Genomic DNA, 23,023 nt, shown 5'->3' on the forward strand with positions numbered 1-23,023 from the left:
GATTGAAGAGGGATCCCACGTAGACACGTGGATAGTGGCATGCTGAGCATGCTCAGTGCGCTTGGTCAAAGTTCTAGAAACTTTGACAGAACTTTTCCGTGCCGGGCTCCATCTGATGTCACCCACATGTGAGGACTACCATCCTGCTTGCCCTAGGAGAAATAACAGATTCACATTTACCCGTTCTAATCCTCTCATGATTTTACAGACCTCTTATCATATCTCACCTTGGACATTTCTTCTCCAAGCAGAACAACCCTAACCTCTTTAGCCTTTGCTTATAGGGGAGCCATTCCATTCCCTTTATCATTTTGGTTGCCCTTCTCTGTACCTTCTCCAGTGCAACTATATCTTTTTTGAGATGCAGTGACCAGAACTGCACACAATATTCAAGATGCGGTCTCACGATACAGAGACATTATGACATTCTCCGTTTTATTCACCATTCCCCACTTATTTTCTGTCCAGGGACTGTGAAGGCCATTCAAAACCTTCATATTTCCTTCTTACAAGTACCGTATTTTTCGCTCCATATGACACACTTTTTTTCCCCCCAAAAGTGGGAGGAAAATGTCTGTGCGTCTGATGGAGCAAATATTAAAAAAAAAACAAAAAAAAAACCTAACTACAACTCCCCCCCCCCCCCGACCTCCCCAAGACCTCCAAAAGTCCCTGGTGTTCCAGCAGGGGTCCGGGAGCGATCTCCTGCACTTGGGCCGTCAGCTGCCAGTAATCAAAATGGCGCCGACGGCCCTTTGCCTTTACTATGTCACAGGGGCTACCGGTGCTATTGGTTGGCCCCTGTGACATAGTAAGGGCAAAAGGCCGTCGGCACCATTTTGATTACTGGCAGCCGACGGCCCAAGTTCAGAAGATCGCTCCCGGACCCCCGCTGGACCACCAGGGACTTTTAGAGGTTTTGGGGGGGGGGGGGGGGAATCAGGAGGGTTGGGGGGTTGTAGTAATTAAATTTAAAGGGTTGGGATTGGGGGGTTTCCTACAGAAAGAGAATGATACAAGTTTTCTGATCTGGGAGTGGACCGAAATGGCCCTCCCCAGACCTGAAAACAAAATGGGGACAAAAAAAATGTTTATGCACTCCCCTAATTTGCTCCATAAGATGCACAGACGCCCAGGAACAGAGCAGGTTTAGCACACCATGTTTTTTGTTTTTTTTTAATTTTCCCCCTCTGAATCCTAGGTGCGTCTTATGATTAGGTGCGTATTATGGAGCGAAAAATACAGTAACTTCATGCCTGATTTTGATACGTGTTTTGGATCATTGTCTTGTTGTAATATCTACCCTCTTTTCAGCTTAAATTTCTCCATCCACACAATATTTCCTTTGACACTGGCTTCTATACAACCTCAACAAATAATAGAACCACAGCCTTGCTTAACAGTTAGGGAAAGTGTTCTTTTATTTATTTATCTATCAAGTTTTATATACCGTCATTCGGTTTCGTCATCACAACGGTTTTCAGAGTTTCAATGTTTAACAGAGTGTTCAAAAATTCATAGGCTTGTTAAATTCATACACTTGTTAACAGTTATCTTATTCGATATAAACATAGCTTGGTTGTAAATAGTGCAGGTTAAATTACATGTTTTGGATTGGGTCTGCATGTTTTTGAGGACCAATAGGGAGGGAGTCACAGGGTGTTTTGGTAGGCTTTGGTGAACATCCAAGTTTTTAGTTCTTTTTTGAAGGTTTTTATATTTTGTTGTGTTCTCAGTTCGGTTGGGAGGGAGTTCCATAGTTCGGGGCTTCCTAGGGATGTGGCTCTCTTCCGAGTTGAGGTAAGCTTGTGACGAGCTGGTGGAATTTTTAAAAGACCTTTGTTAGCTGAACAGAGATTTCGGTTTGGTGAGTGGAGTTTTATGGATGCACTTAGCCTACAGCCGCTATTCTCAAACCCTCCTCCCTGCATCCTCTGTACCACGGGAATTCCCCTGTCTCCTGTAGCTAGAATCGCGGCCTTTCTGCTCTTGGCCACTCGCCCGTGCAACCAACAATGGCCCACAGAGAGAGACGGTCACTGACTTCCACAGCCCTTGCACATCATGGCTACTCGACAGATTTCCCAAATAGCCACATGGCAGGAAATCCCAGCAGCCACATTCTCAGCTGACTAGTCTGTGCTGCGATGATCACAGCACAGGCAAACAGCTGAGTGTTGCCTTCTTACTGCTGCGGGGCCAGGGGAAACATATAGAAACATAGAAACATAGAAATGACGGCAGAAGAAGACCAAACGGCCCATCCAGTCTGCCCAGCAAGCTTCACATTTTTTTCTCATACTTATCTGTTTCTCTTAGCTCTTTGGTTCTATTTCCCTTCCACCCCCACCATTAATGTAGAGAGCAGTGATGGAGCTGCAACCAAGTGAAGTCACTCCTGCTGCAGTTCTCAACTTATCATGACTGCTTTAATAGTAGAATACCAGCTGCCGTGTACAATAGCTGCCATTTGGGGTGGGGGTGAGTGAGTGAGACAGAGCGAGCCAGCATGTGTAAGTATGTGAGAGAATATGTGTGATTGAGACTGTGTGTGTAAGAGAGAAAAAATGCGTGAAAGCAAGAGACTGGTCAGGGAGGTGACTGGTGTGTGCATGAGAGAGATTGGTCAGGTAGGTGACTGGTGTATGTGAGAGAATGAGATCGGTCAGGGGTGTGACTAGTATGTGTGTGAGAGAAAGAGAGATTGGTCAGGGAGGTGACTGGTGTGTGTGAGATAGACAAGTCATGGACCCTAAGGAAGAGGAGCGTCATAACAGAGCTTCAGCAGCCATTGCTGCTTCTGGTGTGTGCTAAGACCAACAAGGGAAAGGACTAGGAGAGTTGCCAGTGAGAGTAAGTAAAGGTGGCTTTTTAAGTTTATCTTTCTCGATTGACTGCCATTTTAATTATTGGGTATTATGTAATGTGTCTGCTGTTTGAAATATTTTATTGGTGTTTAGGGAATTTTTAATAATTTTGTACGCTTTTAATGATCGGATATTATTCAATTTATCAGCTATTTTATATTTATTATTCTAGTTTTAGAATTATTATTTTATATTACTAGAGAAATGTATAAATACAAATGTGGAGACAAAAACTGAACTGGAAACAGCAAGAAGCCAGACTGAGTGTATGCAGTGCAACAATGGGAAAATAAAATCATTAACTTGATGGTCACTTTATTTTGTATCTGGTGAGGGTCTATCTGTGTTCTGCGTGTGTGACCTAGGTAAAGGTATTCTGCAAGCTTGTAGTTTCTGTGTAGGGATCTATAGCAGCTTAGCTTGTTCTGTTTTCCTCATAGGAGGTGTATGGTGTTTAGGGCCTGGTTAAATATTTGTAGTGTTGCCTTTTCATAGGTAGGGTTGTTACTGTTTGAATGAGTTCCATAATGCAGGTGTAACTTCTTGCGCATTAGTTTGTGTGCATTATTGCAGATCCTGGGAGTCTATTAGGTGCTATATTTCTGTTTCCATTTCTTCAGTTTTGCACTGCATGCAGAGTGGCTTTTTTTGATCTCCATTCCAGTTTGTCTCCATATTTGTAATTTGCGGTCTTTCTGTACTTGGTGAAGGTCGATTCTATGTGTGTGATCGATGTGAAGTATTTTACTAGCATGTAGGCATTTGTATCAATATTATTTGTTGTGTTTTCTCAATAGGACATGTATTGGTAGTAAATTACTGTTTTTTCATAAGGAGGGCTACTGCACCTGGTAGGAGAGAGTGTTTATGTTGCTGTTACTGAGATGACACCAGAAATATCTTTTTTGCATGGTAAATTGAAAGGGGAATGTCCTAGTTCTGTTCTGCACCCACTGTTGGGGGGTCAGGGTGGATCCCGTAGATACAGAGTATATGTTTACATTTAGCCCCGTGACGGTCATGTGTTCAGTGTGTCCCGACTGAAAATATTTTGAGAACCACTGCTGTAGACAACTACTCGTCAGCTCAACTTTACAGCAGGTCATTTGCAGTCATCTGTGGGTTCCATTTCGTAGGGTCTGACCAGTTGTTAAGTAGTTCTACCAGATTTTTCTTGGTCTTCCAGATCTTGTCTAGAATTAAGGAGTTCCAAGTAACTTCTGTTTTTTAAACAATGTTGAAATTGCTAGCTGGAAGCTTTTTTTTTTTTTTATCATCATTGCTTTCCCTTTTAAGAGTAAATTATATTCATTTTAAAATACTCAGACAGCTGCTACTTAAAGGAGCCCATTGTAACAGAAAGTAGACAGAACAATCATGACAACTCAAGAGGTTATGAGAGTCAGAATATCTGATCAACCATGGAATTGCCTTCACCTGATTAATTGGAGGTCTAATTAGTCAATCAACCTTTGAGGCCTTCACAACTAAAAAAAAAAAAAAAAAAAAAAAAGCAATGATCAATTGGCAGGGTGCCCAAACATTTGCTGTAGTTACACAATGTTAGGTTCTATCTTAGGAGCTACCACCCAAGAAAGAGATCTAGGTGTCATAGTGGATAACACATTGAAATCGTCGGTTCAGTGTGCTGCGGCAGTCAAAAAAGCAAACAGAATGTTAGGAATTATTAGGAAGGGAATGGCAAATAAAACAGAAAATGTCATAATGCCTTTATCGCTCCATGGTGAGACTGCACCTTGAATACTGTGTGCAATTCTGGTCACCGCAACTCAAAAAAGATATAGTTCCACTGGAGAAAGTGCAGAGAAGGTCAACCAAAATAAGGGGCATGGACGACTGCCCTATGAGGAAAGGCTAAAGAAGTTAGGGCTGTTCAGTTTGGAGAAGAGACAACTGAGGAAGGATATGATAGGTCTACAAAATCATGAAAGAACTTGAACTTAATGTAAATTGGTTATTTACTCTCTCAGATAATAGAAGGACCAGGGGGCACTCCATGAAGTTAGCAAGTAACTCATTTAAAACAAATCTAAGAAAATTCTTTTTAACTCAGCGCATAGTTAAGTTCTGGAATTCACTGCTAGAGGATGTGGTTAAAGCAGTTAGTGTAACTGGGTTTAAAAAAAGGTTTGGATAAGTTCCTAGAGGAAAAATCCATAAACTGCTATTAATTAATAAGCAATAGTAAGTAGCTTGTGATTTATTTAATGCACTTGCCAAATACTTGTGACTTGGATTGGCCACTGTTGGAAACAGGATACGGGGCTTGATGGTCCTTTGGTCTGACCAAGTATGACATAGCTAATGTTCTTATTATAACCTTGCCCTTTTTCTTTGTTCTTGAAATTTGCCTGTTTAACCTTGCCCTTTTTCTGGGTATAGCTCCTGCCCTGTTCAGGCCTTCTAGAAGCCTGTGTGCCCTGCCTTATCTTGTCTCTTGCCTGTGCTCCTTGCCTTGTCTTGTTTGGGAATATCCTGTCTTCCCGTTTCTGTGTCCTGTTTTGTCTTGTCTAGGCCCTCCAGTGACTTCCCTTTGTCTGTTTGTGTTTCCCAGTTGTGCTACTATTCCCTGTGGGCTTCCCAGTGATTCTTCTATTCCACATAGGTCAAAGATATGTCTGCTATCAATCATAAAGTGTGTCTTCTTATACTGCTTATCAAATGCACATCCAAGCACTTTACAATATAAATCCGTACATCATAAAAATTTGAACCTGTGACTCATGTCACTCCTGGTCATGGAAGAAATAGAGGGGCAATAGAGGCAGAAGACAAACTATGCCCTGAGAGGAGGAGTACATGTACCATGCAACAGGTTGTAACAGGTAAACACAGCAAAGCTAGTGTTGACAACTTTATATTACAGTAATCCCCCTATGCATAAACTCACTTTTCTGCTGAAAATTCTACAGCAAGACTGCAAAATCTAATCTCTTAATGGCTGTTGCATTTCCAGGTTTCTATTTTTGCTTTCTTTTGAAGAAACTTGTGCACATGTTCATGTATCTAACCCAGTAAAGGAACAAAAAAGTTACAATACATGACACAGGATAAATCAGAAAGATGTGCTGCCTTTTCACACAAACACACTGATTAAAATTATGATGTGCATTCAGCCTTCTAAAGGGCTCTTTAGTGCCATAAATGTGTGCCTAGTAGTAATTATCTCCACATTCAGGGAAGACAGACTGGAATATAATGTGCTTTGCTTAAGACCTTGATAATGATGAGATGAGATTTAAAGCCACAGTACTACACGTTTTTCCCCTTTCTCCCTTCCACAAATTATCACCTTGTCTGTTTCATGGCCTGTGCCTCCTCCTCTTGGTTTTACATCTTGTCCTACAGTCAATTCCTGTTCTATTAATTCACATACCAATAAGTACTGTGGGTAGTGTGATGCTTATGGCACGATAGACTGGCCTCCATTCCCCACCCGGAGATGTCTCACAGAAGACTCTGACATCACCATGGGCGTTACATACCCAGCTCGGAGTATTTGTTCCTTAAGCACATAGTGGTAGGGAAACAAACTCCAAGAGAAAGAAAATAATCATAAACATGACAACTAAGGTTTTCTGCTAAGTCATAAAGATTTTCATTAGTCTCTCTTACTGTGATACAAATCTGAACCGTCCTGCCCAAATATTCAGACTCGAGCAAGAGTTAAAGAAAACTGACTGCAAGAAAAAATTCTTACCCTATTAAACTCTTGCCAGGGCCTACTGTGGAAATGAACATAATAGTGCTTTAAGAGAAGAGATTGGGCTTCCCCAGGGGCTCACTGCTATACACTGCCATCTGGAGTACTCCAGTTCAATTACTGGATCAGGTTTTCTGCTCCCCAGGCTGGCCAGGGATGCTACAGATGGGGAGAGAGTCGCAGTTATTGTGCAATGGCGATATCTAGGAACGGCACGGCGTCCATTAGGAGGGCTGTGCAGTTTGTGGTCCCCAGCATAGGATTCTCCCTGTGACACGTGGACTGATATAGGGGGAAAGGGGGAGAAATGGGGAGCAGAATCTAAAAAAAAAAAAAAAAGAGGGAGAAAACAAAATCATTTTTGTTAATGAAGGTTAATGGTATCCTAGCCCAATACAGGCCGGTTCTGAATAGGGCACCTGTGCTAGACTTTTGCTGCCCTGCGCAATCAATGATTGTGCTATGTCGCTCCTCCCCCCCCCCCCCCTCCATCTCCCCACCCCGTGCAAACGATTGTGCTGCCCCATCCCCCTGCCCGATTCGGTTTTCTAATACTTAAGTTTAAGCATTTTTCCAATAACCAAACATACAATAGAAAAGCAAAGGGGCAGTGCAGAATATTTCACTCCTGTACAACTCACCATTAAAAAAAAAAAAAAGAAAGGTATTCAAATACAAACTCCCTCCACTACTAGGCACGTTGACATTGTGAAATAATACAAAATCCTGCAAAAAGAAGACACTCCGGGCACAGGCAGCAAACCTCAAACCTGCCATATAATAAACAGCAATACAAACTCGCAGGATTCCCATTGCAACAAATCTACCTATGAAAGGGCAGCACTTCAAAAGATTACACTGGAAAACACAAGACTGTTACAGATCCCTATGCACGAGCAGAATATATCAGCTCACCTCCATCACACTTGCAGAACACAGAGAGGCCATCACCAAATACAGAGTAGTTGATCACAAAATACAATTTATAAATGTTACCAGCTCACAGCCAGCCTCCAGCACATTCAGTGCATAACCAACATTTTAAAATCAAAGCACAATACAATCATTCCATTTAAGTAATTACTCATTTTTTAAATTATATTTGATTTACTACTCAAAGATGCAGAATTCTCCCAGGAGTACTGTAAAATTACATCAGGCATAGGCAACACAGGCACGTTCCCACACATTGCGACTCCCCCTGCTACAGTTGGATTTCTGGGGACAAGATCTTCCACCCCTGGTTCTCCGCCTATGGGCACCTTACTTTTAAATCCAACCCTGCTTGAAACACCCCACAGCCCCTCCCACCCACCAACATTTCTGCTCCCCAGGCTCAAACTCATCTCACTCAACCACCCTGCCCCAACTCCCAGCTTACTCCCTCCATACCCAGGGCTCAACCCCTCTCTCAGCTAAATGTCCAGTTTGCTCCCTGCCCCCTCCTTCCCTCCCTCCACTCAATACCCTGCCCAGTTTGTTCCTGCCTCGTGCCCCTCTCCTTCCGCTCAATGCCTGCCCAGTTTGCCCCCTGCTCTCTCCCTTTCCTCAATGCCCCACTCAGTTTGCTCCCTGCCTCATGACCCCTCTCCCAGCTCTATGCCCTGCCCAGTTTGCTCCCTGCCCCATGCCCCCACCCCCAGCTCAATGCTCTGCCCCATTCCTCCCTCCCTCAGCTCAATACTCTTGTTTCAGGTTATCTTTTCCAGCTCCAAACAGAATGACGCCTCTGTCCCTCTCTTCCGCCCAAAGCAAAAGATGCTGCTGTGCTGCATTCATCCGTTTTGCTGCTCAATACAAGCGTCCGTTTTCTCCCAATACCGGCACAATACACACAGCCTGGTCTGGGCACCCAGAATTTTTTTTTTTTTACTTGACCTTCTGTGGTCCCTCCTACTTATCATTGCGATGATACTAGCAGGAGGGATCACACAAAGCAGAAAATTTGTTTTTTTAAATGAGCCCTTGAGCGTGGCAGATCAATACGCCAGGCGTAAAATTTGCCACGTTGCAAGGGCGCATTGGCCGTGTGGGAAATTTTTTGCATCACAGGGATTAGCTAATAGCCTCATCTACATGTACTTTACATATGATAAACGCTACTAGCCTCGCACTCAACTGGATGTACGTTTGGACGCGTTAATCCCCATTTTGCATCAGGAGTTATGGACGCATGTCCAAAACGCACGTCCAATCGTATGTTGAGCTGTGCACACGCTGGCTGCAGCGCATGGTATTGCATCAGCCTGACCGTGCAGCTTCCTTCTAACCAAGTTCCTCCCCGCCTGGAAGCTTGTGTTGCTGTTCCTCCTATCTTGTATCTGGCCGGCCTCTGCACATTTAAGTTGTACCTCCTGCCCTCCCCTGCTGGTGCAGCCCCTGCCAGTTCTAGGCATTAGCTGCCTGCAAGGTCAAGCTTTGCTCTGTACAGCTGCGCACGTCTTCCCATGCGGATTAGCGCCCTCTGTCTCCTCAGTCTGTAATATAGCAGAGAGAAGTTTGGAATGCAATTCTTCCCCCCACTCCATCCCAGGCTGTCCAGGGAGTGGGGTGGGTACGCATGGCTAATTCATCCTGCTATCGACGGAAACACCATTTACGGTAAACAAACTTGCTTTTTCCCTTCGATAGCAGGGCTGAATTAGCCATGCTGTCTGGGAGTCCCCAGCTCCCGGGTTGTGCTTCACTTGGCACACAGGCATTTGCCCGTGATTCGGAGTTCACCCAACCGGTCTTACCATGGACAGCCGTGAGGGGTTCTCTCGTGTGGAATAAGCCAATACGCCACTCCCAGCGCTGCATCTGCTGGTCTAGACAGTAAAGGGCAGAGAAGGCGTGCAAGGACATCCATGTGGCAGCCTTGCAGATGTCAACTTGTGGCACGTTGAGCAGATGAGCGATTGATGCAGCCACCGCTCTAACTTGAAGTGTCTTCACTTTAGTCAACGAGCGAATGGGGGCATTTGGAGTAGCAGCATTGGATGCATTGTGTAATCCAGCTTGCGATGGTGTGTTTACCATTGGCAGACCTGGCGTATTTGGGTTAAAGGAAACAAACAATTGCAAAGCCCTGTGAACCATCAAGCTATGTCCTTGCACATGGAGTGGGTCAGGCGGATCGTGTGCGACAATGGTTGCTGATATTGAGTCCATTGTGCCTTTAGTACCCACTGTATGCGACGCATGTGTAGCCTAGTGTGAGGAACCACACAGACTGACGCTGCCATGTGGTCAAGGAGTGAGAGGATTTGATAGGCTGATGTGCTCCGGGTAGAAAACAACCACTTAGCTAGGTTGTGTAAGGTGTCTGCGCGGTCGGTGGGCAAGAACGCCCTCTGGGACAGCATGTCGATTCTTTCTCCTATAAAAACTGTAGGATTTGAGTTGGCTGCAGACTGGATTTCTCATAGTTGATTACCAGGCCCAGACCCCGAAGGCACTCTATCGATTCCTTTAGATGCAGTGCCAGTGTTGTGGTGTCCGCGGCTATGAACAGCAAATCATCCAAGTATGAAAAGAGTTGAATCCCCTTTCAACGGAGGTGGGCCACCACCATTGATAGACATTTGGTGAAGACCCTGGGGGCAGACGACAGACCAAAGGGGAGCACCTTGTATTGGTAGTGCTGCTCACTGGACTGGAAGCACAGGTACCGCCACGAGGAGCGGTGCATGGGAATGTGGGAATAGGCATCCTTGAGATCTAGTGAGCACATCCAGTCATTGGGCTGAAGGAAAGGCAGGATCGTCTTCAAGGATGTTATCTTGAACTTCTCCTTGAGGAGAAATTTGTTCAGCTCTCAAAGATCCAAGATGGGGCGAAGACCTCCCAACCTCTTGGGTATGAGGAAGTATAAGCAAGTATGGGGAATAGAATCCCTTTCCCCGTTGACGCAGTGGAATCAACTGGATGGGCTTCTGGGTGAGAAGCGAAGACAGCTCGTCCCGGAGAATTCGTGGAATTCAGGGGTTCCTGGGAGAGACCACTTTCTAGGGAAGCTTGGGGAGTGCTTGAAGTATGGACTATAACCTTCGCAAATGACGTCCAACACCCAATGATCAGAAATGATCGCAGACCAGACAGGGAAGAACTATGCTATCCTGCCCCCCACCCCACTGGTGTTGAAGGTGGCGGCCCTTCATGTCTTAAAAACCCTGTGGGGGTTTCAGCATGGGGTGGATGGCTGGCATTGCTGACATTGGCCCCTGGATCTGCCTCTTTGCTGTGCTTGCTGGGAAAGGGTTGGCACGGCAGCTGGAAAGCCAGCCTCCTGTATAGCGGATAGAAGTAGAACAGTCTACTCTGGAAGCTGGATTTACAGTATTTATTTTATTTATTTTTATTTAACATGTTTTGTATACCGTATATTTGGTTTTGCCATCATAACGGTTTACAGGAAAAAATATTAGGAGAATAACATTAGAGTTTTAACATAGAATTTCATAGATAAAGTTGGGTAACATTGGAGGAAGTAATAAGAACATACCATACTGGGTCAGACCAAGGGTCCATCAAGCCCAGCATCCTGTTTCCAACAGTGGCCAATCCAGGCCATAAGAACCTGGAAAGTATCCAAAAACTAAGTCTATTCCATGTTGCCATTGCTAGTAATAGCAGTGGTTATTATCTAAGTCAACTTAATTAATAGCAGGTAATGGACTTCTCCTCCAAGAACTTATCCAATCCTTTTTTAAACACAGCTATACTAACTGCACTAACCACATCTTCTGGCAACAAATTCCAGAGTTTAATTGTGCATTGAGTGAAAAAGAACTTTCTCCGATTAGTTTTAAATATTCCACATGCTAACCTCATGGAGTGCCCCCTAGAATATTATCCAAAAGAGTAAAAAAACGATTCACATCTACCCGTTCTAGACCGCTCATGATTTTAAACACCTCTATCATATCCCCCCTCAGCAGTCTCTTCTCCAAGCTGAAAAGTCCTAACCTCTTTAGTCTTTCCTCATAGGGAAGTTGTTCCATTCCCTTTATCATTTTGGTCGCCCTTCTCTGTACCTTCTCCATCGCAATTATATCTTTTTTGAGATGCGGCGACCAGAATTGTACACAGTATTCAAGGTGCAGTCTCACCATGGAGCGATACAGAGGCATTATGACATTTTCCGTTTTATTCACCATTCCCTTTCTAATAATTCCCAACATTGTTTGCTTTTTTGACTGCCGCAGCACACTGAACCGACAATTTCAATGATTTATCCACTATGACGCCTAGATCTCTTTCTTGGGTTGTAGCACTTAATAGGAAAAAAGTTCTTGGATGACTATTGTAGATTTCGTGGTTGTGTTGAGCTTTCATAGGTTGACAGGGTGGTATCTCTGTTTTCTTGGTGTTGTCTGGTTGGGAGTCTGCTGGTGATGGTGGTTAAGTGCATCTGAGAAGGCTCTGGTAAAAAGCCAGGTTTTTAAATCTTTTTTTTAATGTTTTGGTGTCAAATTGAATTCTTAGATTATGGGGTAAAGAGTTCCATAGAGATGGGCTAACAATAGATATAGCTCTCTCTCGGGTTGATACTAGATGCGTGATTTTTGCGTGAGGAATTTTGAGGCTTTTATTCATTGAGCGAAGGTTCCCTTTTGAAGCATGTAATTCAATGTGTTCAGTTAGCCAGTAGTTTTGTTGTCCTGTGATTATTTTGTGAAGGATGAATAGTACGATGAATAGTAGTGTTTCAAGCTGGTGGCAGGCTCCGCCGGGGAAGCTAGTGACAGGACTGCCACATTCTGCTTTTTTTTTTTTTTTTTTTTTTAAGCAATGAGACTGCTTCTCGCAGCTTATCCCCAAATAGGTTGCCACCTTTGCAGGAAGATCCACTAGCTTCTCAATCATATCCTCCCTAACTGCACTGGCTCTCAGCCAGGCCAGGCGATAGACTGCTATAGCTGAAGCACTCTCAACGATGTTTCAAAGGACTCATAGGTGGTACGGAGGAGATGCTATAACCCTTCCTCCATGTCCAGAACCGGTTGCAGGAGCCCTGCAGGCAATGAGTCCTCGCTGAAGAAGGGTTTTAGTGACTGGAGGCACTCAGAGATACTGGATGATGTAGAATTGGTGTATTTTGACATGGCGGACTGAAAGGACCGTTTACCGAAGTCATCCAGGTAGCGGTTACCCTTTCCAGGCAGTGCATTTGAGTGCAGTTGTGTCTTCTTGGTACGCTTCATGGCGGACTCTACAACAATGGAGGCATGTGGAAGCTGAGGAGAAGAGTAGTATGGGGACTGACTCATCCAGAACGTTAAAGGCCATCTTTCTATAAGTCAGAATGGTAGTGAAAGGTGACTGCCAGGGCTTTTCTAGCACCATGTCGAGAATAATGTGGGAGGGAAGAGCCATCAGCTCTGAGGGCACCTAAAAAATCTTTACAATGCCCATGACTTTGCCCTTGAGTCAGGGATTTTCTTGGTCTCGATGTTGAGCCTCACTCCCACCTTCTTGATGAATTTTGAATAGGAGAGATCCTCCAGTGGGGAGGAGGGCTCAGGTGGTTCCTCAGGCGGGTCAGATGGCATCCCCGTAGATGACCCCGGTGACGAGGGTGGCAAGACATGGGAAGATGAACTTGGTTGGGGAGAAAGGGAACGTGCTCTCTTCGGCAGCTTCCCCATGGCTGGATGCGTTTCCTCCTCCAGAGGACCTTCACCAGATGACTGACCAACTAGTCAGAGGGGTGGAGTCTGGAGTATGGTCGCTGGGCTCCAGGGTCGCAAAAATCTGAAGAGAATGGTCAAGATCTGGGAGATGGCCTGTTCTGCTAGGGCTTTCTTACTGAGGGCTGGAGTAGGCGGTGGAATTGGGTGTTTCCCTCCCCCCCCCCTCCCCCTTGGAGGAGGAGGGTGTACGGGTCCTCCAAGGACTTGGGATGGCGGCAAGCAAAATGTCAGAGTCTGGACCTCGAGGTCGGTATGCCAGAGGGGGTACCACCTGCGGGAGGTGGGGTCGGTCCCATCAACGGCTCCTGTAGTTGAGATCTCCTCTTCTGCTTGGATACAGAAGAGGAGTACACCCTCAGAGATGAGGACAAGGAAGCTACATCCCTCCCCAGCGGGTCCCACCATTGTTTCTGTGAATGGTGTTTCGTGGAGTTTGTGCGTCAAGCATTGAGCCTCTGTGCGCCATTCGCCTGACTCATGCGTTGAATGACTGTGTTGGCGTCCAGGGCCAGTTGACGCGTTTGGGCTCCTGCTTCAGTTTCGTCTGTTTTTGCATCATGTCGGGCGGACGGCAGTCCCGCTCCATCAACATGTGGGAAGGACTCCTGGGCCGTGGTGGCTGTCCCGGGGGGGGGGCCAGGGTCTTTGGACATGGGAATCTTGTTCCTTCTGGCCTTACCTTGAGACCCTAGGGAGGAGGCCCTTTTTCTCTTCTCGGTATGTTTGGTGTTGTGCCCCAGCGAGGAGTGGGACGCCTATGGTGGAGCATAGAAGCCCCCGTAGTCCTCTCCGAGTCGGGCCATATTTTCTGCACGCTGTCGCTAGACCCAGGGAGATATGAGACCACGGTCGAAGCAGGACGACTGGTCGTGGTCTGGGCCCAGGCAGACATAGCAGTAGTTGTGACCATCTGTGATGGGCATCACCTTATTGCACTGGCAGTACTTAAAGCCAGGCGGTCTCGGCCCCATGATAGCACTGAAAAGTGCTTTTGTGTTGTTGTTTTTTAAAAAGGCTGAAGAGAAAGCTCCGCATATGATCAGCAGTGGAAATAAACAAGACTGAGGAGAAAGAGGGCACTAATCCGCGCAGGAAGACGTACGTAGCTGCATAGAGCAAAGCTCTTTAACAGCTACATAAAGCTCAGACTCCAGGCCGCCCGGAGGGACATCCCCAGACAGCATGGCTAATTCAGCTCTGCTAGTGACAGGAAAAAGGCGATAACTGTCTGGTCCCACACCTCAGTGCCTTATCTTCTAGATAGCCAACTGTTTGCTGATTTTTCTCATTAGTGATTTAGTGTTAAGTGTTTGATATTTAACTATATTTGTGTTGCTTTGAACATTTTATTTTCATTGTAAATCGCCGTGAGTTCCCCATGATAATCAAATTAGGACAATAAATTAAAATTATGATACAAGGAAGGTTAGGATTTTCAGGATTTGAGAATAAGGTAGTCAAAACAACTTAACATAAAAAGTATAATTAAGAATATAAGATTTGCCATAGTGGATCAGACCAAAAGGTCCATCAAGTCCAATATCCTGTTTCCAAGAGTGACCAATCCAGGTCACAAGTACTTGACAGGATTTCAAAAGGTTGATATATTCCATGCTACTTATCCCTGGAATATTTAGACCTTTGAAATTAAAAACTGAACTAATAAGGATGTTGGGGAGATACCTGTTCCTAAAACAGTTTTCAAGGGTAATGATTCAAATGAATGGAAACAAATCATAGTGAATCTGAAAGATGTAGTAAGATTGATTAACAAACTGAAGAGTAGCAAATCACCTGGACCAGATAGTATAAATCCCAGGGTTCTGAAAAAACTCAAAAATGAAATTTCAGATCTATTACTAGTAATTTGTAAGCTATCATTTCACCTGTAGACTGAAGGGTGGCCAATGTAATCCCAATATTTAAAAAGGGCTCCAGGGGTGATCCAGGAAATTATAGACCAGTGAGCCTGATTTCAGTGCCGGGAAGAATCGTGGATACTATTCTAAAGAACAAAATCACAGAACAAAGAGACATGGTTAATGGGACACAGCCAGCATAGATTTACCCAAGGGAAGTTCCAGCAATAGTGAAGAGACCCAATACAATACCACTATGGAGGAAGCTACCCAGATTCTATAAGTCACTATTCCTCTTGCTTCCTGGATACACACAGATTCAGGACATTAAGAATAAATGGCTGTGTAAATTGGGCTAAACAAAGGAGTATTAGCATTACCAAAAATGATCTCGCCAAGCTATGGCTGACTGTGTTGCCTGTCAACAAGTCAAACATCACACTATTCCTAGTTATACTACATCAGGCACTGTTAAATTGGGTACCATCCTATAGCAGATTATTCAAATGGATTATACTGTCTCTTATTCTCAGGGCCCAGGAGGCATTAAACATGTTTTAGTAATTGTTGATACCTACACAGGACAAAGACATTGCTTTCCTACCAAAAGTGCCAATCAGAATAATAGCCTGAAAGGATTAGATCAAATTATTCACTTTCATGGTATACCGGTAGAAATACAAACCAATAATGATTCACACGTTAAAGGTAATATTATTTAAATTATGGGCCCAAGAAAAACGTGTTGATTGGGTATACCATATTCCTTATTACCCATCAATCCTGATGCTTGTGGAACCATACTAAAGGTCTGATTAAGGAAAAATAAAAATTGCATTTCACCACCAATTCGTTGGGAAATTGGTGGAAACTTAACTTTTGTAGAACAATTATAGACCAGGAGTGCAGTTAGCCTTAAGTAGCATCTGTGCTAAAGTATGAGTGCGCTCCCTGCTTCTCCTCCGACGAGGAGGATGTCGACAGATTTTCGTGCAGAAAAATGTACTCCAGTATAATGATTATGCCAAATCTGATTCTGACAAAGATATTGTCTTATACACGATAATTGATAACTTTTCTTCTACTTTCCTCGGTTTAAAGTTGTGGGTTGCATAACTAACACCAACATCGCCTTTACTATCTGCTGAAGTCATTGCTTTGAAACAAGGACACGCATTCCCCTTGGTGATTCCAGATTTGAGTATCACCTGCTACGTACCAGTTAAGAGATGTGTATGCCGCAAGTGACTCAAAACACTAGAAAATCTATTTATAGTATATTAATACCTGGCACTCTTGATTTGTTTTGTTTTAATATGTTTCCTTATAATATTCTTTAGTTTTTATTGTAATCCTTTCAATAATAAAAACTACTTCATCCTTGTCCCTTAGCCCTAAACAGTCTAGCATTTTCTAAGAGTGAAAATTCATACTTAAACCTTTCCACGACATTGGCAAACCTCTCTTAGGCCTTTGGAAACAAGTTAAAACTGGGGTACCAATATTTTAATCTATACTGCTATTGGTTTAGGTTGTGTTTTCCTCATTTGTTTGTTTTTTGCGATTGTGAAAATTATCTTCTAGTGCATCATTGCTCTTCATCCAATTGTGGTTCAATTATCCGATGTGGGGGAAAATGGAATCTATTAGACAGAGACAGACAATGAGAAGAACCCTGCTGTATAGGCAGGGCCTATATATATATACATACATACACACACACAACATGTTTGGGATCCCAAAGAAAGACCCATGAGTATTTTTCCTGGTGAATTCCTGATGCCTTGTTCTATTCTGTGAGAAAGCCTGAAGACTTGTGTTGTAGGAACTGCCTCAAGTTTGCCTGTGTATGTTCTTGAAGATCTATTCTGGAACTGACTTGGATAGATGGACTGGATTTAAGCTTGCTGTTATTTTCTTGTACAACAATAAGCCTGTATTGAGACAACAAGACCAGGGTGATTGCACTTCTGGGGCCCCCAAATTGATAGCTACATTTGTTGTTTGCCTCAAAATGACCTGTGTAAGCTACCCAATCAGCCTTCCAAAGGTTCCAGCAACGTTTTGCCTTGATCATGGAATTCTGAAGTCTTATATGCACACAATGGGCATATGTTGTGTGCTGTAGAAATTCGAAAAGGCCAACTTTTTCACTGGAAATGAAAAAAATGTCTTTGTGAACATATAACTGTGAATCACCTTCCAAAGCAGCAATTTTTAACCATCTATGGGGCCATTATACTAGGCACTCCCAATATCAATTACCTTCAGCCAATATTCAATAGTTACTTTGTCAATTTTTCAATTTCCGGCTTTCCGATTCTCGCACCAAGGGAATACTATGGCAATGAAGGAATCCGGCTGACATTTGAAAAAATTTATATAAGAAGGGAGTGGCTATTATGTGAACATTCCCCCTGATGCACATAACGAAACACAGATCCATGTCAGGGAGTTTCAACTCAGAAGATAAGTTTTATGTGCATTAAAAAAAAAAGCTTGAAAAATTGACAAAATAACTATTGAATACTGGCTGATGATTATATGTAAGGCAAAGTTTTTCTGAAGATAAGAAAATGTATTTTCCTCTTCAGATAGGTCTCTGACAGTTTTGTCTAGTAAAAAGCCAAATTGATCTCCTTCGTAATGTATACATAAAATGGAGCCTTGTAATAAAACTGCCGAGCAGTGTTTAGTCTACAGTCATCTTTTGGCAGCCATGTCACTAGCCATTGCTTTCACAGACAGTGCAATATCATCTGCAGTATTTGTAACATATTTAGCGACTATATTTACAAGGCCGAATAATGGAGAGAAGGGTGTGTTATCCACATATGCTTTATCAAGTTCCTGATCTAACTGTTCAACCCAACAAATCATTGCTATGCAAGTAAAGGCAAAGTACTGTATAATTATCTTCATTCAGCTCAGATGCTGTCTTTAGTGAGCATCCTATAGAGTTTTGAGAAAGATACTTTTCAAAGTCATTTACATGAGTAAACTGCGATTTACCCACATAAACTGGCCATCTGAAAATTGTCAACCTTCTATATGGCTATAGCAAGTTTGCTTACCTGTAAACAAAGTTCTTCTTGGGCAGCAGGATGAATTAGCCATAATGTGTGGGTGGTCATCAGACAGCACCAAGGACCCAGCATGATCACTGGCTCATGAGCCCCTCAGCCTCTTCCAGAGCTTTGAGGTAGTCCACGCTCAAGGGAGGCAAGCGAGTATCAAGTATAGCTGACTAATCCTGCTTTCTACAGAGAACCCTGTTTACAAGTAAGTAAATATGTTTTCTCCATCAACAAGCAGGCACGAAAAGAATACATACACAGGAGGTGGACTTCCTTCAATGGAAAGAAGGCTCTAGAACAAGGGGTCATTGGATAAGGATGAAAGTGGGGAAGATTTAGGGAGTAACATTCCCACTAATTTTGTGTGAGCTAGGCATGCAAAATAATTTTTTTGCACAGCATAGTGTACAGATTTGAAACAAATGTATTTTCCTTGTATGTGTTATGTTTTCCTGTAATATTTGTTTCATGATTTGTGCACATTCAGCTTACAAGAAACATTGCTCAGGAGTAATCTGAAGGAAATATTTCCTCCAGAAAGGATGATGAAAGCATGGAACAGCCTCCCTGTGCAGGAGATACCGACGAAGACACTATCTGAATTCAAGAGTGCATGGAACAAGCACATAGGACCTCTGAGGGAGAGGAAGGAACTATAAAGTTGAGCAAGAAATGTGGATAATAAACCTTAATGGCTGTATGGCCTATATATGCTATGTTCTATGCATTAGCCAACTGATCTCCAAAAGCCCTTAGCACATACCGGATTCGCCCTTAGTTCCAGAAGTTCATCTGATTAAGCTTTTCCTAAAAGACTCTGGGTGCAAAGCCCCTCTACATGAGCTCCCCAACCTAGACTGGATGCATCAGGATGAGAACAATATGGACCAGAGACATTTGGAAAGGCATACCCCAGGTTCAGGCTAGAATTGTCCCATCACCAGAACAAGGAGACACTGAGCAGCTATGTAAGATGGATGCTGTCTCATAGATCCAAGAGTCCATTGGCTCTTATGTGGCAACAGCTCCAAGGGAGTGACAGGCACAGTTGACAGCCCGCTGTTGTGGAAGGAAGGCTCTTGCTTAAGTAGCGGGGCAGATTGGCTTATTGGGGAATGTTCATCCCCAGGTGGGCCAGCTCACCTGGTTTCCTATCCTCAGCTCCTAACAAAACCAGTGAATGGGACTCCCTACTCCTCGGGGATGGAGAGGGGTCAGGGGGAGACCTGTCACTCTTTCTTCTTCAGAGACATCTGATTTATAGCTGTACTTCAGGAGAGCTCAGAGTCAGAATCCAGACTAGTTGGCCAATAGTGAAGACACTAATGTCAGCCAATCCACAGACAAGGCCTCAGAGACAAGAATACTTGTCTACTTTGGATCCCAAGGAGCTTTGGTGCCTTGAGGAAGCTTCCTCTCCCGATGGGCTAGAGATCATTATCAGGGCAGCTAACATCGACCCTCATTCCCCTTCAGGAATCAGCGTTCATGAAAAGCTACCAGGCAACTGGAGGGACTTGAGCAGTGGCTTGACCTCAACCTGCACCACCAAGGTCTTACAGTGCCTTCGTCCAAGTCTTCCTGAATCATTTTGTCCAACTCCTCCTTGAGGACAGTAGATACCAAAACTGACTGGGAAGACCATGTCTTCCTGGAAACCAAGATGTGTACCGGTGGCAGACACCTAGACACTTGGAGTTTGACAGTTTCCAAGCCATCAGTGAAATTAAGCTCCCCTCCACTGGACAGTATTCATGTGGTTCTCAGTTGCTTCCAGAACATCGCCACTCCCAGCATCATGAACCAATCGATGCCGATGTTGGTGCTTCTTAAGTCTTCCCTCGATGCCTGTCATGGGAATTCTGCAATGCCGTTATTGAAGAGGCGAAACCCACTGCCTTCATCGATTGGGAAAATCCAGGCAAGGTCCTGTCCCTTAGAGTTCACAGACAACACTCCGGCCATCATGTGATGCCTCCAAACAAAGGATCCTCATGTGTAATGAAGATCATTGAAAGATACAATCCTGGCATACAGGGGGCATCATTGGAAATCTGCTAGGCATGGATGACTAGAAAACAAGGGAGGCAAAGTCCATCTCCATGGTGGCAGGTGAATCAGTGCCCAGTCAGGCACCGATGGTACACTGACCTGGCACAGAGACAAAGAAAATTTATAAAAACAACCAAAAAAACCTACCTAAGATAACTAAAGGAGATGGAACAAGACAGCAGGGCCTTGCAACCAACAATCTTGTGATCAAAAACCCCAAAACACAGGCCTAAGAGTAGAAGAGTGAGGAACCGTAACCAATGGGCTCCATTGGGGGGAAGGGAGGGGCCCTAAAAGGGCACTTGTATGGACCTGTGTTATGTTGGTATGCTGAGTGGGACACAGTCAGTTTTAGAAACTTACCAGGCCAGGCTTTATCAATTGTCACCCACTTGTGGGGACTTCCATCATGCTTATCCTCTAAGAACTTCCACGGCAGGAAGGACAAGGATAGTTGAGCTGAGGGATCTCATTTCTGCATCAAGGAGAGATCTGCACCAGTGAAGTCAAGTGATGACAATGCTGATTTCTTCTGTGCTGTGGGTCGCAAACCCAAAGGGGAAACTTCACTCCACTTAGGCACTTTTCTCAATGCCTCATTTGGCACCTTCTGGGCCTCATTCAACTCTAGACCTGTGACTGATCCAGAAGTTAGCACTATCGGCGTGAGGTGGTGGGTGGGGGGCGGGGGAGACTTCTCTGACTTGAAGGAGGTAAATTCCTGGTGTGACTGATGTCTTATGGCCAAAGGCAGCAACAACAAAGAATTTGCAAGTGTGAACTTGTGGCCAAAAAATACAAGGTCAAAAACACAGAAAGTGAGAGACCGGTAAATACATCCTTGTCATAGCTCAGACGAAGAAAGAACAAGGGACTTCTGAGGCAGCAACTGTGCGTGGCAATTCCCATGTATGCTGAAAAACACTAAGTTGTGAGAAATGGGTCCATGTCAATGACGTCGAATGAAATCACTAGCATATAATGGGCGCAAACATGCCTGCTTGTCGATGGAGAATTGTTTTTTGCTCCCAGGAACATGTTCAGCTTGGGGAAAGAAAATAAACAGATTGCATTTTCAATCTATGCACATTTTCCATAGGAAAAAAAAAGTTACCTGCACAAAAAAAGATGCAAGTTTGTGGGTACATCCGTGGTCTATGCAAAAGCATAGGAAAATATGTATGACAACAATTTGTTCTAGCTTTTGGAGCAGGATTAATACTATGGTTTCCCTGTAAATATATATTAAGATTGCATGATGTAACTGAATGTTTTATTTTTGAGCCACTTTCAGGTTTTTCCTGAAGAAGTGAGTATGCCTGGAGTTGTATAAGAGTAAGGTAGTGGGGTTTTGCTAGCCAGGTTGATGGTTTAATTGGCTCGCATTTCAGTTTTCCTTTTCCTACATGCATCCTGCTTTTGGTGTTTTCTTCTTAAATTCTCCTCCTTTTTGGGTCTAAGATAGCGATTACTTCTCTCTGTTAATGTACATTGATGTTTAATTTTTCTGGATATATTCTTTACTATAACTAGCTATTCTTGTGTTAACATTGAAACTCCAATAAATAAAAAGTTAAAAAAATATATTAATGCATGTTCATACTTGCTCTATGAAAACTGATATAAAGTGTATGGGTAAAGTGTATCCATAGATTTTGTGCTGACACAATCTGAAAATCATCCCCTTAAGCCAGTATTTCCTCAATGCTTATTTGGGGATGCAGGCACGTCCAAAATAAAAAAACACACACATCCAGCCAATACCACGTGGTCAGCTGATGTTCTCAGCAAGCCCATGCTTTCCTTGCATCCACATACACTTGCGGTGTTGGCCGAGGAAAGCACAGAGCTGGAAGACAGTTGCTCTCCGTTGCTTGCCTGCCAGTAGCTGAAAAGTGAAGAGGAGGGAACAAGTACTTGAAGTCACAACTCACCATCACTGCTTACTTCCCTGACAATCACAAGTACCACCAACCGGGGCCATAAATCCTGCAGGACTGCATCCACATCAGTAATAACTGCAGCTACCCACCAGGTCAGCTTTCCTCCTCTGCCAGCCCCTGGTCACAGTTACAAGTCCAGACCTGCTCTCCCCCCTCTGGCAACCACCACTGCCACCAATCTGGGCTTGCTTTTGCTCCCACATCCTCCTCCCCCCAAGATCAGCACTGCCATCAGCCCAAGCTTGCTTCCTCAAACCTCTCGCCCCCCAGCTTCTGCCGCTGCCACCGCTACTGGCTGCAGAGGAGGAAAAGATGGCAGTCACACCTGTTCTCCTCCTCCTACTGGCTCTGACTGTCAGCAAGTGGTAGTTTTAAAAAAGAGGACCGGTGAGGGAGGGGCCTGAAAAGAGAGAGACGAGGGAGGAGAGAGAACTAGGTCCTGAGCCTGGGATGGGGGAGGAAAGGATGTTAACCTGGCTGAGAGCAATGTAGGAGAGAGGATGAGTCTGGGGAAAGTGAAACTGGTGGGGGTGGAGGAATAAGTGAAGTGAATCTCAGTTGGGGAAAGAAAGGAAACGAGAAGGCTCAGCTGGGGGAGTAGTTAGTCTGGGGAGGAGGATAAACCTGAGGTGTGTGAGGAGATGAGCCTGAGGGTGTCAGTGTGAGCTTTAGGAGGAGAGGGGTTGAAAGAGCGGGTGAGCCTGGTGAGGGGAGGAGAGATGAGCCAGGTGGAATGATATGAGAATAAGGCTGGGGAAGAAGAGAGATTAGGATGGGGGGGTGGCCTGACAGAGGGTGACTATGGGGCACGCTGTACCCAGTGT

The 23,023-nt window shown here is 44.2% G+C and overlaps 1 protein-coding gene across 6 annotated transcripts in view; it reads right to left on the reverse strand.

Moving 5' to 3' along the window:
- Positions 1–23,023, reverse strand: part of EIF4G3 (eukaryotic translation initiation factor 4 gamma 3) — a 523,222-nt gene that overhangs the window by 306,466 nt on the left and 193,733 nt on the right. The gene's annotated exons all lie outside the window — the stretch shown is intronic.

The sequence above is a fragment of the Rhinatrema bivittatum genome, chromosome 15 (genome assembly GCF_901001135.1).
Source record: "Rhinatrema bivittatum chromosome 15, aRhiBiv1.1, whole genome shotgun sequence".
Lineage (NCBI taxonomy): Eukaryota > Metazoa > Chordata > Amphibia > Gymnophiona > Rhinatrematidae > Rhinatrema > Rhinatrema bivittatum.